General features: G+C 30.2%; 1 protein-coding gene across 1 annotated transcript in view; it reads left to right on the forward strand.

Moving 5' to 3' along the window:
* Nucleotides 1-13,944, forward strand: part of LOC132732179 (uncharacterized) — a 37,490-nt gene that overhangs the window by 9,146 nt on the left and 14,400 nt on the right. The gene's annotated exons all lie outside the window — the stretch shown is intronic.

Raw genomic sequence — 13,944 nt, forward strand, 5'->3', positions numbered from 1 at the left:
CTATGGCACCTGTAAATTTTCATAATAAACTAGTCCTGAAAAAAGTTTGATAATTTATCATTAAACTAAGCTCACTATAGCAAAATAAACCAAAAAAAACAACAAAAAAAAAAACAAAAAAAAAAAAAAAAAAAAACAACATCTATTTTATTAAATTATTAAATTTTTACTATGGTTTCTCCAGCTGTGTAATCGTCCAATTGTATCGTTCAATATTAAATAATCATTTTTTTTCTTAAAAAGTTAAACTAAAAATGTATGTTAAGATATAAAATTATAAATTTGTATTTTAGTGTTATCGGAATTCAAATGCTTCTTTTTTATCTTAAAGATTTGAGAATCTGCTTCAAATAATAAATGATTTTCTCAATTCTCACTTTTAATGTCTTCCCAAGTGTAATTTCATGACCCTCTGAAGACATGTCTATATTAAAACACTGTAAAACGACATTGTACTGATTCCATTATTAATATTAGCACTTTCGTCACGGTGAAACTAGAATAGGAGAAATCATGGAAAATCTGTTTTCTCCTGAACTTAATTCTTGAGCCAACGACAAGTGCATTGTTTTGCGGTTAAGTAAATGCTCCAAGCGTTAAAACGAGTCACTGTTTATTGGAATCGGTGCAACGACTTGCTGGCAAGAAGGAGGTTGAGCTACGCATGAAAGAGTATAGGTACAAATGTGTATGCCAATATGTAAAATAGCAAAAGCCGCAAATAAGTCCTAGTTAAATTAAATAAACTAATTGATTAGTTCAAAGACCGTTGAGGAAAAATGAACTCAATATCAAAGAGCAGGCTTAGGCAAAATTCGCAAGTGCCTGTCCCGACATTGTTCCTGGATCCATTGTCAATTGTTTTATATGTCAATGTAGTGGAGGTTCAAACTTTTCTTGTCTAACGAAATCGTTGCGAGAATGTGACAATGAGCTGCAGAACATAAGCGTTGATATGGACCAAGTGTAGATACGTTATGGAGGAAAGACACCAATAAGTGCGGGCTCCTCCTGTGCTTGTTCCTTGAGCTGAAACCGTGTCCCCTACATTGACATAAATAGTTTTGGAGTGGGGGTCTTATGTACTCAACGAGTCTTTACTTATCGAAAGACGCGCAACAACACATCGCCCAAATCTTTTAATGTTTTATGGCTTGTGACTTTACTTCCATAAAGTACTGTAATACATTTTTTTGTAAATTTGTGTAATGGGCATGCTTTGAGTTCGGAAAATTTGATTATGTATCTAAGGGAATTCAAAATAAAATCTAGAGCTTATAGATATTCAGCTCGTTTGGTTCTGTATATTGGTACGCACTACTAAAAGTAGGAAGAATTACATAAACATATAAGTCACAAACAAAAATAAGGAGTTTGGTACATATATTATGAATGACGGTCTATAATTGTCACCATTTTCCTGAGAGACAATTACTTTAATTATGCTTAATGGCTCCGTAAGTTAATTCAACCTTGAGACCCTTTTGGGATTTATATCGATTTTGATCCTCGAATGTTGGAATCATGCATCATTGACAAAATTCTTATCTTGAGACTATACCTTAAATCTATGTCGCATTGTCGCGCATAGATTAACATTTCCTACAGCTTGATACAAGACAAAAAGATAAGATGTATAACCTTAATTTGACTGTAAATTTGAATGAAACACTTGTGATAGACATTACTTAATTATTGTAAAGCTAATCATAACAAAAATAAATCTTTTTAATTTTATTTCTTTGTTTTTTTGCTTGAAACATTTCTTTTAGACACAAACCTTTTAAGATTTATAACCTAAATTTGCTAATACCGCCGGAATTAATGAACGAAAACATAGAAAATATAAAAATGTATTTTCTTGATTGGCGAAAGTAAAGTGATTTGAAATGGTTTTCCAGATAAACCTTTAAAGTAAAAGCATCAGATATTAAAATTGATATTAATGTAAGGTTTCTGAATAATTAGATGAAGACATAAATGGAAATACTTGCTGAAGTAACAAAGTCTAAGTTTGCAAAAGGATTATACCGCACCCCCCATACTACGGTGAATTCTGTTTTAAAAGTGTTTGGATAAATTTGTAATGCACAAAGGATTGTTCCTTCTACTGTTTTCTGTTCTCTTAAAATTAACATGTATACATATAACAAAAAAGGTACTTTAGAATAAATTTAAGCGGATATAGAGGCAGAATCTTTAAATTTTTGTGTTACAAGTTCCATTTGTCAATACCGTTTTAGTAACATATTTATTAATTTAAGACGTAGAAATACAATACAATACAAACATGAGAAATAAAATGTTTCTGCCAGTTGAAGAAATTATAAAAGAAAACATTATGATATAATTATATTTCCAAAAAGAACAACACGTAATCTCATATATTAAGCTGTACACGGATTGTAAAAGGCATAATTTAATTGCACCTTTTAAACCATTTAAATATGAATTCGAAACATTGTATTCTTGGCTGCGTTTTCAAAATGTTTGCAATATTGACATTTTCATGTTCCTTTGAAAGAGTAATTCTTTATTGATACCAATCATTGCACCACAGTGCAAAATACATGTAGAAATCATCAAAATGCTGTTACGGCGCCTGACCTTGTTTCTACAGTAAATGACAAATGCCTTACATTGGCCTTCTCCAATAGAATTAGTTCAACGAGTCACTGAAAGTCATTTTCAGAAGATAGGAGTTGGTTTGAGGCTGCAAATATGTGATTAAATATATTTTTAGGACTAACGACTGTTGGCCTCTCCTAGTCACCTTCTTTAAATAACGTTCATGTACTTAAAATCAACATCAAGCAAATTAAATGGTCTCAGCTAATATATGAACCTTGTTTCATTAAAAGTGAAGTTTGGGTAAAATTAGAGACATATCCTTGCGACTAAGGTAAAGAATGAACATGCCACCCCTGACAGTGCTTCTGAGGTCAGTCAGCGTCAAGTGCTTTATATTTCCTTATATGGTTCTCTCTATTCTTTACAACGATCTCTTGTTTCACCAGACCTTGTTTTTGAGCTAACGGCAAGTACCTAACAAAGATATCCGTTCACCGTTCACAGTCGTTTACAGTATATTGCAGAACAGAAAGGTTGAGCTGATGTGTGAAAGTATGCAAATTATTTATAGAGAAAATGCGGCATGTTCTGGTGCATTTTTCATGCGGCCCTCTCTTGACAATTCTTAAGTGTCTTACAAAGCCACAAATTGAAGCTACTAAACTAGCCCTTATTCAACAAAATTAGTCGACTGAGTATGTCAGTTAGTTTCAGAAAAAATGTAAGAGAAGTATTCATGTGGTCCAAATTAATGTTTCCAAAACATTCGAAGGTGAAATAGATATAATTTTATTGAAGTGAGAAGACGGGGAATATGCGGTTAAAGTTCAACATTGTGATAAAACATACAAACAATTCATTCCGCACACGAACACATCGCCTCCATCTTGTTTCTGGTTTACTTGTGATGCTCGTCACCTAACTTACAAATGTTACTCATGGTCCTCAATATTCGTTTAAGTCGTAAAATAACATTTAAGAAGCGATCTTGAACAAACACGCCTGGCAAACACCACAGCTTTTTCATTATTGATTGACTAAACACAAGCTGCCTTTATGCATATGATAACTGTTACAGTTTTTAGCTTTTTATTTGTACTGACGCTTTTAAATGATAGGATGTGATTGGAAACATACGTGCATAAATATATATCATCAAATCAGGAACACCTGATTGTTTTGTTAGATAAATATCCATTTTCCAATACAAATGTATGATGCCTATACTTTTTGTGGAACGAAAGTGTCGCATCTTCTATCATTATTTAGTAAATGTTCCTTTAGCAAAAAATCCGACCAAACTTGTGAAACTAATTTAATTTTACTTAAATCACACTGTAATATAGAAATTGTTAACCAAAATGTCGTCATTAGGGAGACGCCGGAAGCAGCTCTCTGATTGGAATGCAATGGACATTTCTCACACGGAGAAGACTCATCTTTCAGATAGCATTGACATATTCTTAAATGATGTACAAAAGCTCGCGATGAAATGCAAACTAATTATTAATAATGATCTTTTATCAAATGAATATTTAAAGAAATAATATTATGTAATAGATGTATAACAAATAAAGGTCACATTTTTTTAATCATTTCCCTCTGTTGGGTCACATTAAAATATGTCATTAATGAGAAATAAGTGAAGAAACGAAATTAGTGATGTTGACTACATGTACATTTTTCTTAAGAAACGAGTCGAGATTTGCAAAAGAAATGTACTGATGTTTTAAAAAAATAATGTACATTGATTGTATTTTAATTAGGAATGGATCTTAATTTATTTTGAGTGATCTGTGTTATGATATAGTGTGGGGTTCAGATGTGCAGTAATATAATCGCGAGTCATTAATTACAAACATCCGAACGAAATACCGTGTGAAATTATAACACAGAACACTCAGAACTATTCTAAGAGGTCTAGAATATATAGTTTTGAAGGTTAAATTTCTTTTCGCCTCATAGTTTCGGATAGCAACGTTCTTTAAAGGCATTTCAAGTCGGTCGTTAAATCTACCGTTTGCACAAAAACTTTGAAAATAACATTTTTTTTAAAAGTTGATAAAGTTTTTATAGTGTTCATTTTAATTCTTTTTATATTTTTCAAACGAAACACAGACTATTTATAGTGAAATAAAGTGATATTTACCTGTTTTGCAACCTTGAAATAGCGTTCTTTTTTGACAGTTTTGCACAAGGTGTTTAGCGCTAAATTGTAACGTCACGTTAACAACACTTCAAACGTTTGTCGCCGTTAATGACTGAATTTAAGATATTGGTGTTCGGATTTATTTTCTTAGTCCATTTTCTATCATTCTACAGCAAAATTAAAAAAAAAGTTTTTTATTTTTAAAATTTATCAGATTTTTCAAACTAATATGCGCCGTCAATGTGTTGGTTTGCAAATACGGAGGAAGGAACTAAAAATGGCGAATGCATTGTCGTAGAATAACGCACGTTTCCGGTCTTCTTTGCTTATATAGAAATATTTCCGATAGTGTAAAAATATAAGTAAGAAACACCGGATAGGCAAAATTCAATATTTATCAAACCGTTACAGCCAAATATGGTTGGTAAAAGTATTTTATATTGAAATAAGTCGTTTATACTCACTCGTATGTCTCTGACGATGTTTTTTTTAGATGTGCCATTCTGGATTCTGTCCCAAGCAGATGTTTTTAATTCATATTGTAAACCAGAACATGATGGTTTTTGCATAATAATTTGCATCAAAAATTTGTTTTATTAATTTGTGTAATGTAATTCTCCAATTTGGCACTCGGAATTGTTCATTTGTGTCTGAAGGATTTCAATGTTAAAATAAGATTTAATCTTTGACAAGTGAGAAAGGCTGGTAAGACTGGCAGTACAGAGAAGTCAATATCACTACTAGCACTGCCTGGTTTAAATGCAATTACCTAGAAATTACCAAATTCGGACAAGTGTCTTTACTTTAAGTCCTTTATTAGGCTATCATATGTATTCATATTTCTAAAATTAGAACCTACATTACTATGTTAGTCACAAACAAAAGTGTCTACAAAATAGAGAAAATAAGAATCCCTAAAGAAAGCCCAACACAACAAAATTGAAAATGTTGCAGGCTCGGTTTGATTGAGCCTGTTCATGGACGGTACTGTCAAGTGCAAACTACCGTCCACGCCCCCTAGCACCGGCTTAAGCAGAATTCAGCATTTAACATGAATCGGTACAATATTGAGTTTTGAAACATCCGCAGATTTGTTCATATGGCGGTTATCATGGAACCTTCAATGTGACACGCAAGTGCCATTCCATGAAAAGCGGCATATGGTCCCCAAGTAAAAAAATGCGTGTGCCCTAAACGAGAAAACAATGTTAGAACATACATAATAAATGACGTCTATAGTTGTCGCCGATTTCCTAAGAGACAATTGCATTAATTATGCTTAATGGCTCCGTAAGATAAATCAAACCTTGAGACCCTTTTGGGATATATATCGATTTTGATTCTTTGAAATTCGGAAACATGCATCATTGTCAAAATCCATATCTTGATATTATACCTTTAATCATATCTTAATGCTAAACAGTTCCTGTCAATATACATGTATATTCGTCGAAAAGACAGCATCATTTACAGAACGCTTTCAAATTTTAAATAATAAACTATATCTGATATTTTTAAAAAAAAAATATCATAAAGAAAGCTAATCTTAGCACATGTTTCATTTCATTGTCTGTTAGAAACTCATCCTGTAGACAGAAAGCTTTTATTTTTTTATTATCTAAATTCATATCGCTGTTAATATCGCTTAATATAAACGAAGGAAAACATAGAAAATATGAAAATGTATGTTCTTAATGTACGACAGTAAAGTAATTTAAAGCATTTTTTCTTGAAAACCTTACAGTAAAAGCATCAAATATTTTATATCTATATAAGGCTTCTGAATAATAAAAAGAAGACATAAAATAAATGGAAACAAAAGGATTATACCGCTCCCTCGAAAATACTTTGAATTATATTGTGTTTTCTTAAATTGGTCACGGAGGGATTATTGCGTATATAATTAATCTTTTACTAAAAATGAAAAGTAATCATACAAACACAAATAAAACAAAAGACATTTAAATTGATTTAAAATAATTAACTATAAATGATATTGGCACATATAATTTGAATTTTGTAATAGAATATACAAGTTCTATATGTTTATACTATCACATCAACATATTTAATATTTGAATACATAGTAAAAGGTCAGTAGTTGATAACAATAGAAAACATTAAAAATATAGTGTTTCTGTCAGTTGGTGAAAGTATAATATAATATAATGTTTTATCGCCCTAGCCAACTATAAGTCCTTTATATTGCCCCTCTTCAATAAATTTGGTTCGCTCAGTCGCTTTAAAAATAGGGGTTAGACAGTGTACAAAAAGTCTATTCAAATACGTAATGGAGAAAAGCCGGATGTTCTGAGCCCTAAAGTGTGTTGGTCCCTCTGAAACAGAGACCATGTACCTAAAATCGACATCAAGCAGATGGTCTTAGCTACTATATGAGCCTTTACTTAACAATAGCAACACATATGGTAGGTTACAGTGAGATACCGGAAAGATGTAGAGAAATATCTGTGCGGGCTAAGCACGCACTTGTTATTCCCGATATTATTTCTTCGTCCAGAGTCAAACGCTTTATCTTTTCGTTAAGGGAATTCTCTAAGCTCTACAACGATTCCTTGTTTTCTCGTTGACAAGTGCGTTATATTGCCGTTGTTCAAAGATATCCGTTAATAGAGTCGCTGACAGTACACTGCAGAACATAGTGGTAGATAGTGTGTGAATGTATGATAATGTATGCTAAAATGTTACGAAACAAAAGCAGCATGTTCTTACGAATTTCCATGCGGTCCTTTCCTGACAAGTCTATAGTGCCTTACATTATCATAAAGGGAAAGCTTTTAGCTACCAAACGAACTCTTATTCAACAAAATTTGCAGATTACGTCGGTCAAAGTTAGTTGCGAAAAAAGAAGAGAAATATTTGTGTAGTCCAAACTAATGTTTTCAAAGCATTTTAAGATTTCTAATAGATAAAACTGTATTAAAGCAGAAAGTTAGAAATTAGATATTGTGTTAATCTGTAAATCGTGGTAAAATATACAAGAGTTTGTTTGTTATAATTGATTCTGTTAACTGGTAAAAAAAAAAAAATTGAGAAGCGATCTTGAACAAACACGCCTATAAATCTCAACAACATTTCTTTTTCGTTATGCGTGCGGTAAAAGTTTTCATTTGTAGTTGCTTTGATAGTAACACACATGCATTTCATTTATGATTAAAACATGTAATTTTGATTGTTTTTGTTCGAGTAATATCCATTTTTCATAATTATACGTTTTGTTGCGTTGCATATTCTAAACTTATTTAGTTTATGATCAATGACCAAATTAGTAAATTGTATTCTAATTTCTATGCTGTAACTGTTAACCAAATTGTCATCATAAATTAGTGTAATACTTTCTATCTAGAACTTTACACTCAAAATCTGAGCGATTATATTGTCAAAATAAAAGTTGCGACGAATTTAAAACTAGGTCAGATTATGTAAGATAGACAGGTTGGTAAGATTTGTAAATATAGCATAAAGTCGTTGTCATTACTGGCACTGGTTATTTTAAATAAAATGCCGTAGGAAAGATTTAATTATGGACTCATGAGGATATTATGTTTTTGAAAACTAAATTCCATATTCCTTAAAGTAGAACTGACATCACCATGTAAGTTACAGACACAAGTTTTGACAGACCAGTACTAACATATTAATACATAATTATCATCGAGTTATCATCAACAGACACATAGATTATATATGCTTAACTGCTTCGTACATTAATTCTACCCGAAATCCTTTTTTCATTTAATTTCATTTTGATAGTCGAAAGCAGGGATTATGCATTATTGATAAAAGCCATAATTTGAGAAAATGCCTGTCATCTATTTTGCATTGCTATTCGTATATTAATACGTTACGGTTATTGCAACAAATCGATACCAGTCTAAAAGACAACGTCACTTACCTGGACATGTATACATATAGGTTTAAGTTATACTATGCCCATCTTTGAGTAACATATATTTATTGCAGAAATTTATCGAAATGTAGGACATTCTTACTTAAATGTTTTATCTGGATAAGAGAATGTGCAAACTACGCATGGGAAGCTGCATTCTCTTTTACAGGTATACAATGTGTGACTCTCTTCTAAAAACTCTCCTTTTTTATTTTTTAATGACACTAAGAATCCATACTGAGTATATGTGTAGAGTTTTATCTATTGTGTGAGTACTTAAAATATCTTTATTTTTAAATTACATAGAGATATTGTGGCAATAATCAATATTTTGAAATGTCTTTTTTTCGGGCATAATATAAAAAAAATGTTTATTTAAAAGGCCCCGGGGGTAAAGCAAAAACAAAAATTGGGGCCATAAAAAACCCTAGTCATGGCAAAAAAAAAAACCTTTTTTCTTTTCCCTTTTTTCCGCAAAATAGATCTATATCGGCTAGACACATACCTTTTAAGTTTTATTACCTAAATTTATAAGTCTGTGAAAACGGCTTTGCGTTAACGAAAGAAAACATAGAACATATGAAATATTTATATCTTAATGGACGACAGTAAAGCGATTCGAAGTTGTTTTTCAGATAATCCCTTTCCGAAAAAGCATCCATTTTTAACGGTTTTTTTTTCTATAAAACATTTCATCAAAGGTTGCAAGAAAAGATTAAATTGCAACCTTATAAAAGTTATTATTGTAAAGAAATTGGTAAATGGCGAAAAGAGATAAAATGTTTACACATTTTCAATTGATTTGATTATGTTTCTGTCTATTTATCTAATATTTTCTTTGATTTGTTTATATACATTTATAAAAGGACATATAATTTTTGTAATAATCTCTTTAAAACTGACCGCACTAATATTATTTGTTCATTTCATACCTAGTATTAACAAAAGTTTAATGGTTAAAGAAATAATAGAAACTAGAAATAACATGTTTATTAAACTTTGGTGTAGTTTTGTTTTATTCAAAATTTAAAAACCCAAAAAAAGGCAAGATTTTCAAAAAATCCCAATTTTGGGAGAGCGGTTGTTTTTAAATGTAACTAATTTAAACAGATTTAAATTTAAATTGAAATTTCCCAAAAAACAAAAAGCATCTAAAAATTCTTTTAAAAAAGAAAATTTCCCATGGTTTTTTAAACGCTATCCCAAAAGTTTTTGGCAATTGAAATTTGTATGACCCCAAAAGACATGACATGCCTTAACATAGACATATAAAGTGTGATTTCTCGATTAATATAAGTTGTTTAACAAAGGTGAAAATAGAAGAGGTGAAGCCATGTAACTGCTGTTTTTCACATACCTCTTAATACTATTTAATGTTTTCGAAACGTTCTAGTGTTTCATGCACAATATTGTAATAGAGGAAAATGTTACAAAAGCAGCAAGAGGAATATTGGCAGACAGGAAACATGAGGTGAAAGTTCTAGATTGTGTAAATGGTGAAGAAAACATAGAAGTAATCTAGTAAAATAATTAATTCCGCCCATCCACAGATCACCCCCATCGTTATAATGATATGAAGTTCGTGACTTTACTTACAAATGGAACACATGGCCTTTTGTATAAGTTCAAGGTATTTGGTTTAAAAGTAACGAAATAACATTTGGGAACAGCAACCTGGCACGAACAAGCTTGTCAAAATGGTTTATTGTTTTAGCTATTTTTCACAAGTAACATAAGATAATCATGCTTGTTTTAACATTTTATATGTGAAATAACGCTGATGCAATATTAATATGATTAGATCCTTAGCATATATGCATAAATTTGCAAACAAACAGTTACTTTTTAAGTAAAATGCATGTAAATGCTTACGAAAAGATATCAAAGCAAGTCGTTGTAAATATAATTACGTTACGTATATGTTTTTTTCAAACATAACCTGGTTTTGCTTAAATGTTAGTCTTTGTACTAAAAAATAAAGTGGTTCTGAAAACAAATTTGTAAGATTAAAATTCAATTTCACCTTAATCAAAGTTACCATTCAATAAGTAATCAACATTATAACATCATGTCTGCATCTAGTGTTTAATTAAAAAAAAAAATGACATTGATTAGACCATTCTGGTCTTACTAAAGGGTTAAAGTTTAATAATGAAACAATGTATAACTGCTTTGGTAACAGTTCCAAACATGACGCCCAAATGGCAAGTATTTTTCTTTAGATATATCAGTAGCAAATATATTGTAATATGTAATCGTGTGAAAATCTCATAGCAAGAAAAAATGCATGTTAAAATGATTAAACCCCAATAATCTAATGACAAATTATCTGCATTATGTATTTGTTAAACTTACTTTTAAATATGCATTCAAATTTTCTTTTCAGGGCAAGAGAACGTCGAGGACACCTGTCAGATGCGGGTTTATGGCTCAAGAGGTTTCAGCAGGAAAATCAAAACATTGCAAGCGCTGTTATGGGTAAAATTTTTTGTTTTAATTGCCACGTGTAATGTCCAATTAAAAGAATAGCAAAAGACTTTTTGCCAATAAAGAAAATGATATTAGTTTAAATCTTTGATTTATACTCCTATTTTTAAAAAATACTAATTTAGCATGAATATAAGTGACATAAAAACCTCTAACATTCAAAATCTTGTTTTTTCCTTTGTACGTGGAACAGAAGGTTTAAAGCTTACGAAGATAAACAAATAATTTCTGGGCGTTTTTTTAAACAAAAACTTTCCCTTTTTTTGCAAAACTGTTCTGGATTCTGGTTTTTTCAGCTTTCGTCAATGGGTCCTGTTTGGCATAACAAGGTCCAGGAAAAACGGGAAAACGTCGTAACTCTGTAAGCTAGTGATAGAAATGGAATAAATACACAGATGTTTTCTACAATATTCACAAAATACTTTCTGAACATGACTGATATATCATCTATTTAGTCGATTTTAAAGATTGAATTGCAATAATAAATACTGTTTTGTATTTATCAATGAAGGGAAAATTTATGAAAATCATTTTATTGTTTGGCAAATATTGACGCTAAACACATTGAATATTCAATTTTGACCTTTGGTCGGTAATTGTCTGATTCTGAAGTAAATCATACCGATTTAAAGTATTGCATAACGCTATACATGGTTTATGGCTAATAATAAGTTACCGACACAAAATGGCCTTAGTTTCAAATTGAAGGTTGTAGGTTCGAATCTTAATGAAACAACATAACCAATAACAAAATAATTAAAGAAATCTGAAAAAAAGTTTCATATTTCAATTTCGTGATTGCTATGCTGTCATACTCACCACTACGTCATCGAGTACTTTCTTATCATTAAAATCAATAAGTTTATCGTAATGAATTCCGGAGACTAACGAAAAAGCTTCCATTAAATAATGAGTCTCTCGTCAATATTGCCAAACAATATAAAATCATCAATTTTTAAAACATTGTTTACATTTGTTTTTGTCTAAGAAATACTTTTTATTCCAGAAATAAATTCCAATAAACCAAAATGGTTTTATAATAGAATACATGAAATGATCAGTTCAGGGTTATTAATTAATTTTCTCGTGCTCTTTCTTCAACAATAATTGTATAATGTTTGTTGAGCTATTGGTTGATTTCATTTGAAATGAGAGACAATCATAAGAAAAAAAGTGAAAAGTGAAATATGTGCTTGAATTTTGAAATAGCAAGGAATCGTTTTGAATTAAATAGTTTACTATGCTTTTTGATATTTTCATGGTTTTGTTTGCTTACTTTAACAAAGACAATCGTTTTTATTGATCTGTTCAGGAGTGAGAATTAAAATTAAAAACTAATAAAACTTGAACTTAAAAAATAATTTCATCAAAGGTAAACTAAACCCTTTAAATTATTCTTTGAAAAGCAAATACATACGAATGTTATAAGATAATGTAAACACGCATAATATAATATTGAAAAAATAAATCGAAGAAAAGTCTTTTCTTGGTCCTTTTCTTTTGATTTTCATTTTGATATAATCCCAACCTTTCCTCCTTCATATTTATAATGGGTAGAACAGTAAAAAAATATAATTGTATTAAAGTGTATTAAGTTAAAGATCAGCTACATGTGGATTTTGAAATGATTGTGAAGTGTATGATTGTTTCTCTTGGGATAAAAATAATTTCAAATATCTAAAATAATTTTGTTATCAGTATAGTTTAACAAAAGCGAGTGAGCATGCATGAAATCACAGCCAGACCTATGTAAGTTACAGCTGATTTACTTTTTGTTCTTTGACATTTTATTATCTTTACGTGCGATATTCATGTAAATCAAATAATCAAATTATGTAACATGACAATATATTGATGTAAAGCAAAATTATTGTACTGTTTTTACATTTCTATGAAACATTGCGTCAGATATAGATTTATACATTTTAAAATCACAAATTATTACTTTGATACTTTGTCAAACAATACATAAGAATAATAAATTCATAAAAATAGAAAAAATCTTAAACATCAATAAAACAAAACTACGAGGGATGATCCAAAATTACGTAGACTTGCTGTATATCCGTACGTCAACATCAGTATGAAATATGGTATTGAAAAAAATTCGTGTAGGCATTAAAAGAAGTAAAAACGAAAATATTGAAATATATCAATAATTTTTAATCATTTTAAAACTTTAACCATTCCTTAATACATTATTCTTTTTCTTTGAAATACAAAAAATCAAAACAAAACCATGCATTCTTTTAAAGAATAGTTTACAAAACAATACATAGATAGAATTAATGTATTTCAAGACATTGCATACAATCTATACAATCGGCTTTTTACCAATTTCATGGAATGCCATTATACTGTGGTATTCAGAGAGTAATTGACAAAGAATATTGTCAACCTTTCTCTCAAGGCATTGCTTTGCTAAGTGACGACTTTGATTTGATAAAACAGTCGTCTATGTGTATCTTTAACTCAATACAATGAAATTAGCGGGAGTTTGATACTAATTTTTTGAAATGTTCACAGCTCGTCTGCAGTTTGGATGTGTCAATTTAAATTTATTGTATAAAATTTATTTGTTAAACTGCAAATAGAAAAGAATACTTACAATATAAAGGCTTATATATCTGGAAGAGAACGACTATCAAAAAGAACAATAAACGATTATAAACATTATAAGCTTTTAACACTTTATCGTAAAAATGCCATTTTTGACGCAGAATTTGATACATGTACTTTACAATACCTTGTTGTTTGTATTTGGCATATAGTTTTTCATCATTATAAAATGGTCTTTCGGTAACCAAAAACAGGGCTTTTTTGAAAACAT

Source organism: Ruditapes philippinarum, unplaced genomic scaffold (genome assembly GCF_026571515.1).
Source record: "Ruditapes philippinarum isolate M1 unplaced genomic scaffold, ASM2657151v2 ctg2259_1_1_1_1, whole genome shotgun sequence".
NCBI lineage: Eukaryota > Metazoa > Mollusca > Bivalvia > Venerida > Veneridae > Ruditapes > Ruditapes philippinarum.